The following is a 20,132-nucleotide window of genomic DNA, read 5'->3' on the forward strand; positions in this document are numbered from 1 at the left end:
TATATATATTTAAACATTATAAAATACATTAAATCATTATTTTTGTCAAAGTTTACTCTTTTTTGTTGTTGTTATTGTTGAGGTGTTTTGAAGTGTCTTGTTTTTACAGTAATGCCACATAAATTTGCAATAATGCCACATGAGTTGCCACTAAAAGACAAGACTTGATTTTAATCACATATTATATAATTCAATAATCCATATGTATAACAATAGTTAAAGGATTAGTTCACCCAAAAATGAAAATTATGTAATTAATTACGCACCCTCATGTCGTTACAAACCCGTAAGACCTTTGTTGATCTTCGGAACACAAATTAAGATATTTTTGATAAAATCTGATGGCTAAGTGGCAAAACCTATAGACTTGATTCATGGGTTCACAGAGATCATCGCCCCCCCAGTGGTGAACCATTGAAATTTCTAAACATTTCGAAACACCTATGACGTAACGAAGCCTCGTTTACTGAAATCACGTGACTTTGTCTGTTTGATACACGCTCCGAACCACTGATTTGAAACAAAAGATTCGTAAAGCTTCGAAGCTTCATGAAGCAGTGTTTTGAAATCGCCAATCACTAGATATTGTTCAATAAAGTCGTCTTTTTTTTTTTTTTTGGCACACAAAAACTACTCTTGTCTCTTCATAACATTAAGGTTGAACCACTGTAGTCACATGAACTGTTTTAAATATGTCTTTAGTAGCTTTCTGGGCACTGAAAGTGTAAATTATCTTGCTGTCAATGCAGGCCTCACTGAGCCATCGGATTTTATCAAAAATATCTTATTTTGTGTTCTGAAGATGAACAAAAGTCTTACGGGTTTGGAATGACATGAGGGTGAGTAATTAATGACAGAATTTTCATTTTTGGGTGAACTAACCCTTTAACTTTAGAATAAGAAATTAATTTTTAAAAATAAATAAATAAAACCAACTTTTTTAAAAGTTGAACATTTTTTAACTTGAATGCAGCATTTAATGCAAAAGACACCAGACGCAAGCGCATCCTTCTTGTGTGTTTGCTAAGAAAAACAATGGAAAAGAAGTGTGCTGAAATGCACAAATGCTTTCTGTGAGAACAGCCCAATATCTTGACACAGCATCTTAAAAATGTGACATTCACATGCAAGATGCTGAAAAAGCAAAGGGACGCAATGGTCAAAGATGTTCTCGTAAGAGGCCATTCACACAGAACGTGTTTTTACACAAGGTCTTGAAACAAGAAGTCAAACTTGAATGCCATGTTTTTAGAATGCTGACACAAACTCAACGGTCAAACACAGCCATATAGTGCAAGTTTAAATAAAAAACAATGGAAAAGAAAAAAGTGTTCTGTGAGAACGGCCCCTAAGTATGTTTACAATCAAAAAGGATTAACAAGCAGTGCAGTGGAACACAAAAAAGCATTCTGAGAGAAGCAGCCCTAACATATTCAGAGTACTGAATTTAAATGAATAGCATCCTCCAAGGGTTATGGGCTAAATGTGCCCATCATTTTGATGTAATAATTGAGGTAAAATGTTTCTTTCCTGCGCAAATGGAAATCCAACACATCTACAGGGTAGATTTATTTACCATGCTAAGTGAGAAGGAATTCAAATGGGAATCAAGTCTGATTTTGTTGCTAGCGTATGCTACCATAAAGCTTGCTTAATTACCTTTGTCCTAAGCAGAAATAGATGTCTTATCATTAGCGTTTGTGAAATGTTTTGACAAGCAGAGCTAAGTAGCTAAGTGAAGTGCTGTCAGTTTAACCTTGGCATTAATAAATTATTCAGCATCTTTGAAGCATGGTTTTGTTAGCTCTATAAATGCCTTAATGAATTCATTTTTGCATTCAGATTTTACTGGACTTGAGCAACCTTGTTTGTCTTCTTCCTGTCTTTTTTATTATTTCCATATTTCTTGTTAAAGATTTATTTATTTATTTATTAGTCGTAGAATACATATACAGTACAATGAGAAGAAACTAAACAGATATCTGTCTAAAATTTCCTGTTCATTTAAGAATCTTATAATCAATTCCAGTGCATATACTGTCTGCATTAAGAAATGTTTTTATCTACAAATGTATAACCAGAGTTTTCAAACCGAGATATGTGTATATTATTTACCGAATGAATGTGGATTAGCATAAATAAATTTGCCAAATCTATGAATGATTTTCAACTTTCTCTAGTGACATCAAGCAGATATTTGATATTCACTGCATGCATAATGCATCTCTAATTACCATGCAAACTCTATCGCTCAGAGAAATGGCAAGGCAAAATCAAGCATTTGGACTGATGGACTAATAGCATGGAAACAACCCTATGATGCCACCTACATATGGGCAGCCAATTATTATCTTGAGGGGCAGGAAGTGCGTTATCAGTCTTGCTATTTTAAAGCGCTAAACTACCATCTGTCCTCGACTTGGCCTAAGGTCAGTAAATGGAGCAGAAGCAGTGCAATAGTTTCATTCACTTTAAAACTGTGAGATGCAGTGAGTCACTCCATTCATTATATCATCTGAATATCATTATATTATTAAATTATTTGTTTTATGTTTGTGTAGAGGAGACTGGGGATAAATGTGATACTTTTAGCTAATTTATTCAGAAATAATTAGCCTAAACCACTGATATTTCACCTTAAACATCTTTCAAATGTCAGCAGCAGTTTCAAGCGTCAATTAAAATGATAATTTAATCATGTCTCATACAATTAAACTAGAAGTACACAAAGGCTGATTTTTAAAATAGCCATGCTGTATAATTGACAGTGGTATGCAACAATCAATGACAATTTTATAATATAATATAATATAATATAAAAATGAAACACTAGACATATCAAAATATTATGAAAGACATGGAATGCATATTTTAATAAACTTTAAATGACAAAAATACACCGTAAATGGGTAAGAACTTTGGTGAAATATGAAAGTAGTTTTAAATCTACCCCTAATCTACATATAGATGTAAATGTTAGGGCAAATAAAAAACGAAAAACACAAATTTTGTAACTTTATTTTATTTAAACTAAGTAACTGTTTAAAATGATGTAAGGTTTGACTTATTGGAATTAAAAAACGAAAATATACACAATAAAAAACTGCATTTTTTCATTTTCACTTAAAACTGAAAATGATGATCAGTTATTGATTGTTACTAGTGCTGTGAAAATTAGCAAGTTCACGCAATGCGATTCATTTTTCTTTTCATTTTAACACGTTAATAATATTGAACGCAATTAACGCAGCATCCATTTTTTCCGTCATAATTTGGCTAGTCTTACATTATATGATCACCCTCTTATTCACGGAAATGCTTTTAAACCATTCAAGCGCCTCAAGACAAACGAGAATATATTGTCCGAATCTCGTGTCTGTGTGACACACACAATATGGAAAGCCAGGAAGCTCAAAAACGCATGAATTTTACAATGCAACAACAATTAAAACACGTATATTTCACGCATTAAATACGTGTTGTTTGCATGTTAAACATCAGTGTGTTAAATACACACAAACAACACATATTTAACGCGTGAAATACACATATTTTACGCATTGTTGACATGTTAAAATTTACGTTTTTGAACCTTTTGGCCTTCCATAACACAAGACTCATGTGCACAGAAAGACGCACACCAGTATCGAGTTCCCTTTCGTGCAGCATTATGCCAAAATGCCTATTTTGTCGAGCATTCTCATAAGAGCAGTCTTAAATGAGTTAAATAACGTCTTAAATGAACTTAAAGAGTTGTGAGAAAATGAGATGTGCGTCAGATCTGTGCATGTTCAGCAGCGGCAGGTCTTAAAGTCACAGCAGCCTAATACACCATTTGCTGTGATGTCTGTTAATGTTAATCAAAGAACAAGGGTAACAGAGAAAATATTAGCTTTAATAAGGATTAATCTATATGTAATTTAGAATTTATGCAGTGAAGACTGTAAAGTGTTTGATAACTTCAGTTTCTGCCTATATTTGCTACCCGTTAGAAAAGGCCACAGGTAAATATGACATTTATTATAATGGGTTTATGTGAAGATTGTTTTAAGTTCACTTTTTTCCATTGTTCAAGTTCAATTGTTTTAAAGCCTAATAAATGTTGAAATTGACAGCTTTTAGTTAAACTGTAATGTTGAATGTCTATAATTAATTTCATGGAGACATCAGTACTGTTACGGTATGGTGGTGTAGAGATGAGGCAGATACGGATTTCCACAATAACATAGAACTTTAATCAAACAAAGGCAAGGAGAAACCAAACATACGCTTAACACAAACAGAGAACGGACGAGGAGTGAAGGGAGTGAGTGCAATATATGGGAGTGCAGACAATAGAGTCCAGGTGCAGGTGATGAGTGCTGATGAGGAGCTGACGAGGGAAGTGAGTGCAGGTGTGGAGAACAGGAGGATCTTGGGAATTGAAGTCCAGGGAAACAAGGGTTCTGTGACATTACCCCCCCCTCCCGGTAGGCGCGTCCTCGCGCCGTAGATGAAACAACCGGGAGGGGGGCGGGCGCCCTGGAGACCTCAAGCTGGTGCAGGGGGAGGAGCAAACTGGAGTGGAGGTCTCCAGGGCAGGTTCAAAAGCCATGGCAGGTCAGGGGCTGAAGGCAGCCATGGCGGGTCAGGGGCTGAAGGCAGCCATGGCGGGTCAGGGGCTGAAGGCAGCCATGGCGGGTCAGGGGCTGAAGGCAGCCATGGCGGGTCAGGTGCATCGGGCAGCCATGGCGGGTCAGGTGCAGCGGGCAGACATGCAGCGGGCATACATGGCGGGTCAGGTGCAGCGGGCAGCCATGGCGGGTCAGGTGCAGCGGGCAGCCATGGCGGGTCAGGAGCCAAAGCCGAATTGTCGCCGAGCCCAGGCGGCGCTGAAGGACCGGCGGGAGATGGCGGACCCAGCGGCTCCGCCGACCGAAGCGCAACCGGGGCTCCAGAAGGCCGCAGTTGAACACAGACGACAGACAACAGAGTGAACACCAGGGGGAGTGAGGAAGCCAACTGGAAACGAGGGACGGAGGGACGGAGCGGAGACGGAGGAGTACAGTCCAGAGGGGAGGGCAGGCTGACGAGGGACCAAGGTGTGAACGGGGGCAGGATGGAGACTTGTGAGGCTGGAGGACTGATGGACAACGGTGGAGACGAGGGAGGTTGGAGCCAGGGTGAAGGTAATCGCCCAGAGGTCTGAGGTGGAGATCTGGGCGAAGGGGCTTGAGGTAGAGGTGCAGTGAGTACATACATGGGAGGCGGGAGAGGGAGGCAGGGAGGGAAAACAGTCTTATCAAAGTTCATAGCTGGAGCGGCTGGCTCGGCGGCGGCTGGAGCGGCTGGCTCGGCGGCGGCTGGAGCGGCAGGCTCGGCGGCGGCTGGAGCGGCTGGCTCGGCGGCGGCTGGAGCGGATGGCTCGGCGGCGGCTGGAGCTGAGGGCTCGTAGGCGGCGGCTGGAGCTGAGGGCTCGTAGGCGGCGGCTGGAGCTGAGGGCTCGTAGGCGGCGGCTGGAGCTGAGGGCTCGTAGGCGGCGGCTGGAGCTGAGGGCTCGTAGGCGGCGGCTGGAGCAGAGGGCTCGTAGGCGGCGGCTGGAGCAGAGGGCTCGTAGGCGGCGGCTGGAGCAGAGGGCTCGTAGGCGGCGGCTGGAGCAGAGGGCTCGTAGGCGGCGGCTGGAGCGGCTGGCTCGGCGGCGGCTGGAGCGGCTGGCTCGTAGGCGGCGGCTGGAGCAGAGGGCTCGTAGGCGGCGGCTGGAGCAGAGGGCTCGTTCATCCCCTCAAATACAATTAAAATCCCCACAGGCACTGGAGCTGGCTCTGTGGGGACTGGAGCGGGCTCTGGAGAGACTGGAGAGGGCTCTGGAGAGACTGGAGAGGGCTCTGGAGAGACTGGAGAGGGCTCTGGAGAGACTGGAGAGGGCTCTGGAAAGACTGGAGAGGGCTCGTTCATCCCCTCAAATACAATTAAAATCCCCACAGGCACTGGAGCTGGCACTGTGGGGACTGGAGCGGGCTCTGGAGACACTGGAGCGGGCTCTGGAGATACTGGAGCGGGCTCTGGAGATACTGGAGCGGGCTCTGGAGACACTGGAGCGGGCTCTGGAGACACTGGAGCGGGCTCTGGAGATACTGGAGCGGGCTCTGGAGACACTGGAGCGGGCTCTGGAGATACTGGAGCGGGCTTTGGAGAGACTGGAGCGGGCTCTGGAGATACTGGAGCGGGCTTTGGAGAGACTGGAGCGGCTTTCTTCCTCCTCCTCCGCTTACTGGGCCCAGTAGAGGAATGTGGGTCCAGCATGGGGCAGGCAGGGAGTTTGCTGGAGGGGTATGCGGAGGAAGCCGGAGGTTGACTGACTGGCCCGGCCAACCATGTTTCTGGATGGACTGGACGACAACACTTATCCTGAACCATGTCCACGAAGAATTTGGAACCATTTAAACACAAAATTAAATTGATAGTTTCGCTTAAGGAGAAACGAAAAACAGGTTCATCAAAACGGATAGTGTCATCATCCAATCCATCCAAAAACAGGGAGATCAAAACTGCTTCAGGCCAGTCAGACAAATAAGCGAGCTCAACGAACTCCTCCACATACCTCTCCAGCGAACGACCTACCTGCAGGAGCCCGATAAGGCGATCGCTGGTGGTCAGAGTGAGAGGCGTTGGAGGAGCTGAATCCAGGGACCCGGTGAAAGGCTCCATTTTTTTTTCCCGTGGAAAATCCGGTCGTTTTTCGGTCCGTTCTTCTGTTACGGTATGGTGGTGTAGAGATGAGGCAGATACGGATTTCCACAATAACATAGAACTTTAATCAAACAAAGGCAAGGAGAAACCAAACATACGCTTAACACAAACAGAGAACGGACGAGGAGTGAAGGGAGTGAGTGCAATATATGGGAGTGCAGACAATAGAGTCCAGGTGCAGGTGATGAGTGCTGATGAGGAGCTGACGAGGGAAGTGAGTGCAGGTGTGGAGAACAGGAGGATCTTGGGAATTGAAGTCCAGGGAAACAAGGGTTCTGTGACAAGTACCAGTATTAGTATCAGTGATACTGGCCTTCATTCATAAAAATATGCCATTAAACAAATATTTAAAATATACTGTATTTAAGTTGTTTCTCTATTGATTTGGAGAGTAACTGTGAAATTATTACAATATAAAAATCTTAAAAACTCCAATGTTTTTAATCGTGAATAATAGCGATTAATTACAGAAAAAAGTGTGATTAGTTAATTTTTTAATCAGTTGACGGCACTAATTGTTACTGAAACTGTCCATTGTTTTGAGAAGTGGCAGATGTCACATTTGAGCATCACAATTATCTCTTCCCTCGCTTATTTTTTTTATTAATTTTTTTTTTTGTCAGACATGTCGGGGGTAAACACTCATTTGAGTTTTTCTCTTCAATTCAGTGCATAAGTTCCAAGGTTCAAAATCTCTATGGGCACAGAGAGACTGCCTCTGTAATCACTCTCCAGTGCACACACTTGTCATTCAAGTGGGTGTTTGAGTGTGTTTGCAATTTGGTGTTGATTCAATGGCACTGCCGAAGAAATGAAAACATACTGCTTGCAGAGAAAATATTGATTGCAAGCAGCTGGTTGCAATGGTTTTCCTCTTTTTTCAGTATTTCACACCATATTATGAACAACAATCATTATTATTAAATCATAAATTATTATTACTGAATGAATGTAGAGATAATAGTGGTTATCAAATCTCCTCACCATACTCAATATCACCATCAGCCAAAGATTCCCTCAGGATTCAATCTCCCAGAACCTGTGGGAGACAATATTGAGGTAAAAAAGGCCCAGCAGTGTAAGTACTGTACGTCCTTCCTCAACTGAGGACTTTGATCCTGCCACATATCAGATATAGTTCCACTCAGTGGGCATTGTGTCTGAGCACGTCTATAGCTGTCTGGTTTGTCTCTGCAACCAAATCAGACAAAAATTGGCTACAACAGACAGTAAAGACGGCTGAGACAATTATTAGTGCACCCCTGCCTCCCCTTGTCACTTCCAAAATGAGAAAACGGCAGGCAAAGTCATCAGAGACCCATTGACTGTTTTTGCTTTCTCAAGAACAGTTCAGGAACTGTCCAATAAGGTTTCTGAAAAGTATATAACACTTTCATTTCTTATGAAATATGTAAAGGCATTTCAGCTGTTTATTAATCCATGTGTGTGATTGATTATTTTTATATCATATTTGATATTTACATTTGTTTTCCTCATTTAAACTACTTGTACAGATGTGTATTTTTCTGCATATAATATTCTTTTTAGCACACAAATACTAAACATATTGTGTTTGTATTATTCTGAAAATGAGCCATAACACAAAAGTGTACTGAATAAGTTAGCAGAACTCAAAATATTGATATATATCAATATATATATATATATATATATATATATATATATATATATATATATATATATATATATATATATATATATATATATATATATATATATATATTTATTTATTATATCTCATTTATATATTACATCTCATTATATCTCATTTAAAAGGAGAATCCTTTTTTTGAAATATACTCTATGCATTCATGTTGGTTTCAAATGCTTAAAAAAAAGATTTTGTGGTGTTACTATCAAACAAAAGGTAATAAAAGAATTGTTAGTTTAATTTTAAAAAGTAAGTTGGTTGCCTTAAATTAAAAATTTGAGTTAATACAATGAAGGCGATTGGTTTAATCTCAGAAACTCAAAATATTATGTTATCTGAACTAAATTAATTATCCAAGTACACATCTACTTAATATTAATAAATATTTCTAGATTTTAAATACATTTCTCAATTAAGGAAAAAGTTTTTTTTTTTTTTTTTTTTTTTTTTTTTTTTTTTTACAAATATCATACATTTTGAATTCATAAACATTATGTTTTTGGACAGTTACATCACATCATATTTTATAATATGCCAAAAAACAAACAAACAAAATTTAAATATATATCAAAAATAATTTTAATTCCAAAATTAAAAAATCTTTCACTGCAAGTCTTTTCACTCAAGTCACTGCATGTATGAATTGCATTTTAAAAGTGTTTTTGAATAAAAAAAATGCATAGGACAAATACATGAGTTTCATATTAATGACCCAAATATGCCGTTTTTCACATATCTATTTGATTTCTAATGTACGACTATGGGAATCTTGCATTACCAAGGCAAATTCCCTCTGTATGTGAGTGAGCACAGTTAATAAAAAGTAAAACTCTTTCTGATTTGTAGTGTAACACTGACAGAATTAGTATTTTATTTAAATGAGGCTATAATCTACAACATTTCAAATTCTTTCATCCACATTCTATTTTAATCTGTCTATTCGCTCTATTCTCAAAGACACAGAAGCATTAAGATGGCTGTTCACTGGCAGAGACCTGTCAGCAGCAATGGACTGCAAATGAACTGAAGAACAATCTCTGCAATTCCATTCTCTGCCCTAAGAGGGAAGCAGATAGTCAGAGACACAAACAATACTGACAGAGATAAATGAGAACAACCGTCTACATGGAGGAGCTTTTTCATATTTACTTATTTATAATTGCTTTCACTCAGCAGGGAATATTTTAAAAATGGTGGTAAAGGGCAAGAACTTTTAAGAAGTCTAATTTTCCGAGATTTAGACAGCAATCAGAGACGCAGGACTCGGCTGGTCTGGAAAACCTATAACCCGTACCTGACACCAGTGGGGACTCTGCGGTGTCTAATCACAGCTACCGTTTTGGCACAGATGTAGTAGACAATTTGAAGTAAAACGTATAAGAATGCCGTGGTTTTCCCTCACTCGTGAGTCCTGACCCTTTACTTGCCCACCCAAACAGACAGACGGGGCAGCTGGAGTTGTGTTGGACTTGGTCTTTGAAGGGGAAAAATGTTGTCAGCACAGAGACATGGCACCATAGCAGTACAAAGAACCCATTCTACACGCTCTTTGTGTGTAAGAGAGATGGTGTGTATGTAAGCATGTGTGCTCCACCGCTCTGCGTCACAACACGGGCAAGAAACCACTCTCGGGCTCTGGCACTGCGCGGTCTTTACCGAGGCGGGCCGTCTGGGACCCTCACAGCAATCTTAATGAAACCCAATAGCGCACCCAACTAAAAATAAACTCGCCCATATGGTCTCAAACACAACAATATGTACATAACATGGCAAGATGGAGGTTTATTTTTCTTTCTGAAGGTTTATTTGAGGTAAAATTAACACTGTGACCCCTGAAGGCACAGTTCCAGTACTACTGTTTAAGTCAGTGTTTCCCAACTGGTGTGCCAAAACACCCTGGGGTGCCGTCTGGCGAGAAGGAAAAACCCTTCAAACATTTATAAATGGCTAAAATGTGTAAAAAATTATTATATACCATCAATCTCCACCCACACAGCAGGAGACTCCTATGCGGATCCGCATTCAAGTCGCCAAACCCGTGTGACTGTCACATTCGTTTTGGCGCCGCCCAGACAATCAGCTCCGCCTCTGGGCGGAGCCGTAAATTCTACTATCAATCAGCGAATCCTGAGCGGACCCATGTCGGATCCGCAGACGTGCACGCACCTTTACTGTAACGGTTGTATCAAATTGCAGGTCCCAAATGGACGGTAAGGTTTTAATCGCGGATGCGGAGAGGATGCAGCGCAGAGCCACGGCGGGTCCGCAATCCGCCTTCGTTGCAGATCCGTCACTGCGCGCAAGTAGACGCCGATACGGGTCTGTTCGCGGATACGACCCGGAAGCTGCGATACCGATCCGCCGCGGAGTTCTTTTGCTGTGAGGGCAATAACAACAAATAACACAAATTCATAATAAAAATGCAAATCATAAGGTTGGTCGGTGTGGGATTGCGAGGGTTGCGCATAATTTTAATTCCTGTGCTCCCATCCAAAGTGCGCACATAAAGCCACCTCTCAAAACAGCTCGCGAGTGCCAAATTGATTTCTTTTTTGCGGTTTGTTGTGCTTAACCCTCAGGGGTCTGAGGATTTTTGGGGCCCTGGAGAAGTTTTGACATGCCCTGACATTTGTGCTTTTTTCAGTTGTTCATAAACATATTAATGGAAAAAGTGTCATTACACTGTATTCAGCACAAACTAGGCTACAATAATATGTGAGGAACATGTACGTACATGTTTGTGTTTTTGAAGGAATAACGTTTATGCGTGGTTATTGAAAAAACAAAAAACTTAAGTCACTGAAATAAGGCCATAAAAAGTATATTAAATCTGTGTTCATAAGACTTCTAGGTATTGGAGGTTGTAGACTAGAGTTTTTGCTTCAGAATGAAGTAAAAATTATCCTTCCTACTCCTTCATATAAAACAATAGAGAGATTTAAATTTTCTAAGACACTTTTGGTCAAGAAACACAGTATGCGAGGAGGCGGGAATCCTCATGTATAATGGGTGATTCTCACCTGAGAAGACAAAAGAATTGAATAATAATGACCTGAAATGACTTGCATATTAATGAGGCCTTTCAGTCAGGTAGGCTGTGAAAAAACCCTCTGTGATCAAGCTGATAACAGGATTAAAGTCCACTCAGGACAAAAAAAAACATGATTTTTGTGATCTCATGCATGCACGTATTATTGCACATGATATGAAGAAAATGTTGTATAGGCCTATGTTAAATTACACTACCAGTCAAAAGATTGAACACATTATAATGCCATTATAATGTTTTTAAAAGAAGTCTCAAGTCTCTAACCAAATAATGGTTTTCTATTTTAATATACTTTCAAATATAATGTATTTCTGTGATGCAACGCGTCTGAACATTCCTACCTCTAGGGCATTTCATATAGGCTACTATATTTGTTATATTATAGAGCCTAAATGTTGATGTGCAGTTGACAAACTATACATCATTAAAAAGATCTAAGACTCAAGCTTCACATTTTGACTCTTAAAATCTTATATTGACCATAATTTCTTAATATGCTTAAAAGCATACACATTTGGAGAAATATTGATGGATTCTCATATGTTTATATCAATTTTCTATACAGAGATAATATTTATTATTCTATATTTATTGTCATTACTATGAGTGCTGGATACTGTGTTTTCATCATTCATACTTGCAGCCGGAGGGCGCTCTGCCCCTTTTGTCCACAAATGCCTCAGTAAAAGAAGAGGAATATCATGTGACAATCAAGGAACTAACAGAGGCAAGAGATCGCTAAATATGGCTATTCAAAACACTTTTGAAGACAATAAATACACGATTGAGACGATGAATGCATGTATTGCCTCTGAATTTGCGTCTGAATAGCGCTGGCTCCGTGGGCGTGGCCGCATTAGCGGATAATGAGCTGAATCACAGACTTCTGACATGGCTCTCTTTTCATACAGATTACATAAACACAGAAGGTTTGTTTTCGATTTGACTTATATGTTTTAAAACCTGACATCTTAACGTTTTTTTAGACAGAAGTCTCATTTTTTTGTCATTAGTATTCACTAAGTTACAGTTCATTTTCTGAGAACTATCAGATTGGACTTCGTTCAGAGGGAGAGGAGAGATCACGCATCATGTTAGTTTTCTTTATTTTACAAAGAGCACAACATTTTGTTTTTACTCTGAGTGTACACAAATGAAAGAAGATATTCCACAGATTAAAATGGTGTATAACTCTTAATTGTATGTGCAACATTGACGGAGTATTTTGAGTCTCTTTCACACTGATAAGAAAAAACCACGGTGGTATCGCCGGCGATACCTTCAGACCTCAGAGTGTTAAACGGTCAAATATCCCGAAAAATTTGTCTTGATGAGTATTAACATAAACACAGTCGGTTTTGTCCTAAGTGAACATAAACAGTTCAGAAAGAAAACGCACATGCAACAGTATATTGGATCTGTGCGTCGGGTCTTAAAGTGACAGCAGCCTAATAAACATGCTGCTGTTCGTGTTTTTAATGTTAATCAAACAACAAAAGACAAAGAGAAAATTACTTGTTGCTCTTGACTGAATAACTTTTGTAACTTTATTTGATTAATCTGTATTTAATTTTTAAAATTTTTACAATTTAAAACTATCCAAGATTATTTTACATTTAATTACATATGCTGTTTCTTACCTGAATAGCCAACTCAGCGCACATGCGCGTGTGTTCACGAGATGAAACTGTTGCGTGAACATGCTTTGGATAATATTATTTTGTAAATAAAGTGGTAAATTCTATATATATATATATTTTTTTTTTTTTTTTTTGCACAAACAAAGCACTCACGTCACTTCATAAAATTGAGTTTAAGCCACTGGAGTCACATGGAGTACTTTAATGATGTCTTTACCTTTCTGGACCTTGAAAGTGGTAGTTGCGTTGGATCTCTATGGAGGGACAGAAACCTCTCAGACTTCATCAAAAATATCTTAATTTGTGTTCTGAAGATGAACGAAGGTCTTACGAATGTGGAACGACGCAAGGGTGAGTAATTAATGACAGAATTTTCATTTTTGGGTAAACTAAAGCAATTTAATTTGTATCTTTCTATTGTATTTATTCGTGTTATCCTTAGTGGTTTGTTTATTTATTCTTATTTTATTGATGACTGTATTGCTGTCTTTAATTCAAAGATTGAAATCAAGATATCTTGTGCAACTGGAACACAATTACCACATTGTAAAACCACAAATACTTTGAGTGAGGAAATATTTAGGTGAGGAAATATTTAGGTGAGATAGCTGTAATGTTTATTGAGCAATGTTTATATAGGAAAAAAAGCGTAAATTAAAATCTGTCATCATATAAAGTGATCTCTTCAGAAGAAATGATTGATGGCCTAGACTTTCAATGTTTGTACAAAAAGATTAGATAATATTAAAAATATCTATATGTCAGTATATACAGCGGTTCTTTCCTGTGGCATTAAAAATGGAACTAAATATCGATACTTTAAGGCAATACAATGTGTAATTCAAAACACGAGTAAAAAAATCCCTTCATATTAAAACAGTTTGTGCTCTATATTCATGGACTTTTCTCTGTGTACACGTATTTCCGTTTAAATCTCAGAAAACTGTGTAGCAAACTAAACTTGATCACAACTACTTCTGATATATATTATAGGTGGACCATATCAGTATTGCTTTGTTCTGTCGTGGGACACTTCCTCAAGATTTCATTTTGTGCTTAATTTTCTCACAATTTTCTATGCTGCGCTGCACTCAAAGTTTCAATGGCCACTGAGGCTGAATCCATCAATAACGAAAATCATTACAAATGTCATTATCGATATATCGGGTCTATGCACTGTGCATTAAAAACATCTGTCAGTCACTGTACAGGGAAAAAATGCTTTTCTATGGACAAAATACATCTAAAAATAGCAGAGATCACAGAGTAAACTCCTACAAGAAAAATGCACAACCCGAGCTGTCTTAAACATGAGAATGCTTCATATTAAGTAAGTTATTTTCTGTGAATGTGCAAGACTTCTGACTTACGAAAACTATGTTAATCTCACTTCATTAGCCACTATAGGTAAATAACTAGAAGAATAATTATAAACAGTAAAACCATCTGCGCTTCAAACTAGTGTTTGTGTTAACAATAATAAATTACTAGATAAAAGAAAAGTGAAAAGGTGAAAAGTTTGAAGTAGGTCTGAAAGTGCTAGTCTGCACCATACTGGCTGTTTTGGGAAGTTTAGGACTCGCAGTCGCACCTGTGTGTGTGTGTGTGTGTGTGTGTGTGTGTGTGTGTGTGTGTGTGTGTGTGTGTGTGTGTGTGTGTGTGTGTGTGTGTGAGTGTGTGTGAGTGTTGGGGTTGCCGATCCACCTGGCACAGGTATTTGCTGCGTGTCTGCCAAGAGACACTTAAAATGCAGCCGTTCAGTCTAGCACAAACACGCTCGTCTGAGCGTTCGTCAGACACGGACAACTGCCTGCCACAGAAAAGAATGGGGGTTGGATGAGGCTGCTGAGTGGGCGTTAGATTTTCTGGTTGTCCTTTATGACAATTAATTTGAAAAAGATGGATAAAAATGGCCTATCACAGTCGTCAGGAGTTAACCTTGGGTGCTGCTCTACAAAAGCAAATCTCACACTCGTCGCCAAGCATCTGTAGGAGTAGAGTAATTATAGTAGTCTGCTGCAAATTTAGCATTTCCTCGCCAGCAGAATTTTCTCTACAGAAGTTTTTGAGTCGTGAAATTAAACAATGCTTTAAAAGATGTGACAAAGCAGCTGGACTCATACCGAGGCCAGATTCAACACTGAATGGTGAACAGATTTACTATAGGAGTGGCTTTCCTCTCAAAGCTGGAGAGATGTTCTCCAGTGACCCCTTCCATTCATCTTAAACTGTGCCTGACTGCCTTTTCAGAACAACAGCACCATCATTTCCAGTAAAAACAAGCATGGTTTTGGAATACGGGTAGTACGCAGAAAAAAAAGAATGCTATGGGCACGGCCCAGGCAGCGAGATATCGCGAAGCTTTATTCTGCAGTTCAAAGTCACTGAGAGGACACCAGCGATCATTTATTAAAGAACAAAAGCATAATCACGAGAGAAGATGGCAAATAAATAATACATCTAAATTACTGTGTTTGACTGCTTGCTGAGATGATAAATAGCACTGCAGAACTCCATTGATTTTGATAATATAATAACTACAGCAGACTTCCATCAGGTCCACTCGAATGAACTGAGAGCAATGGCACACCTGTTTCTGCTGACTTAAATTAATGTTAATCTCACAGAAAATAGCACTTGTCATTGAAAAATAAGAAAGGATTTTTTAAAATTAATTTGACATTTTATAAAAAAAAAGTCTACATATGGTGTATACTGTAAACCAAGACAGCTTTGAATTAATATGCTAATGAAAATAATTCTATACAATAATTTAAGTTACTCTGACAGATAAAAATGCATTCAAGTTTTTAAAATCACCTAAACAAACAAAGGTGTGAATTTTGTTAATTTGCGTTTCATTAGTTAACATTAGTTAACATGAACTAATAATGAACTGCACTTCTACAGCATTTATTAATCTTTGTTAAAATGTTAATTTCAACATTTACTAATACATTATTAAAATCAAAGGTTGTATATGTTAACATTAGTTAATGTGCTGTAAACTAACATGAGCGACTTTATATTTATTAACTAATATTAACAAAATATTAATAAATACTGTAACAAATGTATTGCTCATAATTAGTTCATGTTAGTTAATACATTAATGTTAACAAACGAAACATACAGTAAATTGTTACCAATTAATTTTAGGTCTTACTTGATTAAAGGCAAAAGGCAAACACAAAAATAAAAGGCAAACACACACAAAAAACTTTTTTTTAATCACAAATTAATAATTTAATAATCTGCTATTTTTATTGTATGAAATGAAGATGCTTGGTTAAAAATAACCCAAGCTGGGTTAAATATGGACAAACCCAGCGATTGGGTTGTTTTGCCCCAATGGTTGGGTTAAATGTTTGACTCTAAACTATTGTTTAGAAATTACTATATTGCTCACCTAAAATTAACACATAATGATGTTTATTAATATGTTTTATAAATGAACATTTATTAATAAGTTTAATAAATAATAATTAAATAATAAACATTTATTAAATTGCTTATTAATAAATGTTCACCTTTTGATTATTAGAGTTGCTTCTAGTAATTATGCGTCTGATTTTTAATTTACAACCTATTTTGGTTTCATTTTAAACCGGCCATATAATAATTTTTAATCAATAGTTGAATTAAATAAAACTGGCCAGCAGGTTGGGCAAACATTTAACCTAACTGCTGGGTCAAAACAACCCAATTGCTGGGTTTGTCCATATTTAACCCAACTACACTTTAAAAAATGCTGGGTTAAAAACAACCCAAGTTGGGTTGAAAATGGACAAACCCAGCCATTGGGTTGTTTTAACCCAGCGGTAGGGTTAAATGTTTGCCCAACCTGCTGGGTAGTTTTATTTAACTCAACTATTGTTTAGAAATGACTGTATTGCTTAATTAAAATTAACCCAAAGTATGTTGGAAATGAACATTTATTAATGTTCAATGAATAATTATTAAACAATAAACATTTATTAAATTGCTTATTAATAAATTTATATTAATAAACTATTAAACTATTAAATTTATATTAATAAAATATTAAAGCTTATTAATAAACATACACCTTTTGTCTATTATTGTTGCCTCTAATTGCATCTGGTTTTTAATTTCCCAACTATTTTGGGTTCATTTTAAGCTAGCCATATAGCAATTTTTAAACAATAGTTGGTTTAAATAAAACTACCCAGCAGGTTGGGCAAACATTTAACCCAACCGCTGGGTTAAAACAACCCAATTGCTGGGTTTGTCCATTTTCAACCCAACTTGGGTTGTTTTTAACCCAGCATTATTTAGAGGGTAAAGAGCACTCAGCTGTCTTGTGTTTATATCTGAATATATCACATAATTATATTTGAAAAAACATCCAACAAACAGCATTTTCTTAAATTAGGTTTTAGTTATGGCCTGAATTTACCTGAAAAATGGGAAGAGCACTGCAGATTGGTCATTTTTACTTTTTCAATAATAAACAGATGCTTTGCGGGTCCCTTTTTTCTATATCCTCTTCCAAGAAATCAAATTAATATAATTTACATCTCAACAAACAAGCCAAATACATTTTCAAAACCGCTTCTCTTGCAGGAGCAGAATGAAATACAAGCAACTTGCGTACTGTTCTGAATCATTAAACTCGGAAAAGAAATAAATTCAGTAAACTCGTATCGAGGTTAAGCCAACAACAGAAATGATTTTACCTGTTTGCCTGAGGAAAGTACCTTCTAAAATTGCAGTTTCCTTTTCAAGGCTCATTTAAATGATATATTTTGATAAGCATAAGATCTACAATTTTGTGGAATACAAATGTTTCTAAAGAACTGACTGAATAATTCACAGTCAAAAAAAAAATTATGTAAAAACAATAATAATCAAAACAACACAAACTGCTGCTGAGTTATCATAGAATTTAAGACAATATGCCTATTTTGATTTGTATTTTGTCTTTGCCTTTAATGACAACAATCAACAGCACCTTTAATGATGCAAAAGCATAATACATTTTCCATCTTATTATATAAAGCCAATTTCCGTGCTTGAATAAACTGACTGAAACACTATTTTCATTCATTTCATATGGCTCTGAAGTGATATATGCATATGGAAATAAAATAATATTTGCGCTCGTTTATTAAGCGTGTTTGTAAATCCACATGTCGTGCACCCAGTAGCCAGTAGTGAGGGGGAGGAAGACAGGCGCCTAAACTCCAGAACAGAGACAGCTGCTGACATGCACATAAAACCTATTTATTCATCCAGTGCATATCCTCCTAATTATTCTAGTAAGTCTTAAGCAGACTATTTAAAGGTGCCACAGCGACTGACATTTAACAGCCTCCAACTGTTTCACATGCTAAGGACAATAGGGTTTAAACGCAGGGAATGATTAATAATGTTTGTCAGGCAGACTTAAAAAAGGCAAGTCTCACATCGCTGAAATCGACACTCCTCTTCACATCAATAAGGACCGCTGCCTGAGCTCTCGCAGAGACACATTTTCATGTAAACGAGTTTCTTATGGTAGTTGAGATCAAATTCACGTATAACTTCATATTCTTCAAGGATTCATATTTTGCCCAGCGCAGTGAAATCAGAACTACTGCTGCTTCTGTTCCTTTTTTTAATGATAATCTATTGTTGTATTTATGTATTTGCTGGTTGAATTCATGCTGTGGAATGGAGGGGAGTCATACTTCATGGCTCATTGTTTGTTCCTTCCTGTGTGAGTCATTGTGCAGAATAATTGTACTTCACTCTGGAGTCTTATGAGTTTGTGCCCTCTGGATCAAGTGAATCACAATGATTTTTGCCCAGTTGATGCATTATTTAGTTACCCACCATGCACTCAATTTTTTTTTATAGTGCTCTGACTGATATTACCACTGTATTGGACTTTGCTTTAAGGTTTTCATGTAGGTTGCCATTGAATGTGCTATTCACAGTCAGCCATGATTCATTTATTCAACGTCCATTAAAAGACGAGATATGGACCCTTTTCACATTTCCGGGGTTCTCCGATGTGCAACTCGTCATAGTTGGGTATACTTCTATAGCAGTGAATGAGAGATGACAGCAAATATATTTTTTGTATTTACATTTGCTCCAATATCAAAGGAAAACATCAAAGATAACCTTTCTGTGACTTTACAGTCATCACTTTCTGTGAAAAGGGTCAGCTAGTCATATGATCTCAACATGGTGGCCCTCATGGGTATGGGGAACAAATATTCACTATTAACTATGACTTTTCCCCTCAATAAACTCCTAATTTACTGCTTATTAATAGTTAGTAAGGTAGCTGTTAAGTTCAGGCTAATAAGCTACTAGTTAAAAGTGATGATTGTTCCACATGCTGAAGTGTTATCTCCTCATGAGGCGACCCGCTCCACGTAAAACAAAACAGCTTTTATTAGGCTACTGATATGAGTGTTGAATCCTGGGACATTTGCAAAAGCACCATTTCTTTGAGTAAAAATGTAAATGAGGTAAAATTAGTGAATGCACATTTAAAGGGTTAGTTCACCCAAAAATGAAAATTCTGTCATTAATTACTCACCCTCATGTCGTTCCAAACCTGTAAGACCTTCGTTCATCTTTGGAACACAAATTAAGATATTTTTGATGAAATCCGATGGCTCAGTGAGGCCTCAATTGACAGCAAGATAATTAACACTTTCAGATGCCCAGAAAGCTACTAAAATATATATTTAAAACAGTTCATGTGACTACAGTGGTTCAACCTTAATGTTATGAAGCGGCGAGAATACTTTTTTGTGCGCCAAAAACACAAATCAATGAATTATTCAACATCTAGTGATGGGCGATTTCAAAACACTGCTTCATGAAGCTTCAAAGCTTCATGAATCTTGTGTTTCGAATCAGTGGTTCGGAGCACGAATCAAACTGCCAAAGTCACGTGAACCATTGAAATTTTGAAACACTTATGATGTAATGAAGCCTCGTTTACTGAAATCACGTGACTTTCACGCTCCGAACCTCTGATTCGAAACAAAAGATTCATAAATCTTCGAAGCTTCATGAA

General features: G+C 38.0%; 1 long non-coding RNA gene across 3 annotated transcripts in view; it reads right to left on the minus strand.

Annotated features, from left to right (window-relative positions):
• Positions 1-20,132, minus strand: part of LOC125251274 — a 60,713-nt gene that overhangs the window by 26,637 nt on the left and 13,944 nt on the right. The window contains exon 1 of one of the 3 annotated variants that reach the window (XR_007180958.1): positions 7,714-7,787. The exons of 1 other annotated variant lie outside the window; for it this stretch is intronic. This is a non-coding gene — a long non-coding RNA (uncharacterized LOC125251274). Of the gene's footprint in view, positions 1-7,713; positions 7,788-20,132 lie in introns of those variants that run through there. One more of the 3 variants, XR_007180957.1, reaches the window with a different exon arrangement.

The sequence above is a fragment of the Megalobrama amblycephala genome, linkage group LG17 (genome assembly GCF_018812025.1).
Source record: "Megalobrama amblycephala isolate DHTTF-2021 linkage group LG17, ASM1881202v1, whole genome shotgun sequence".
NCBI lineage: Eukaryota > Metazoa > Chordata > Actinopteri > Cypriniformes > Xenocyprididae > Megalobrama > Megalobrama amblycephala.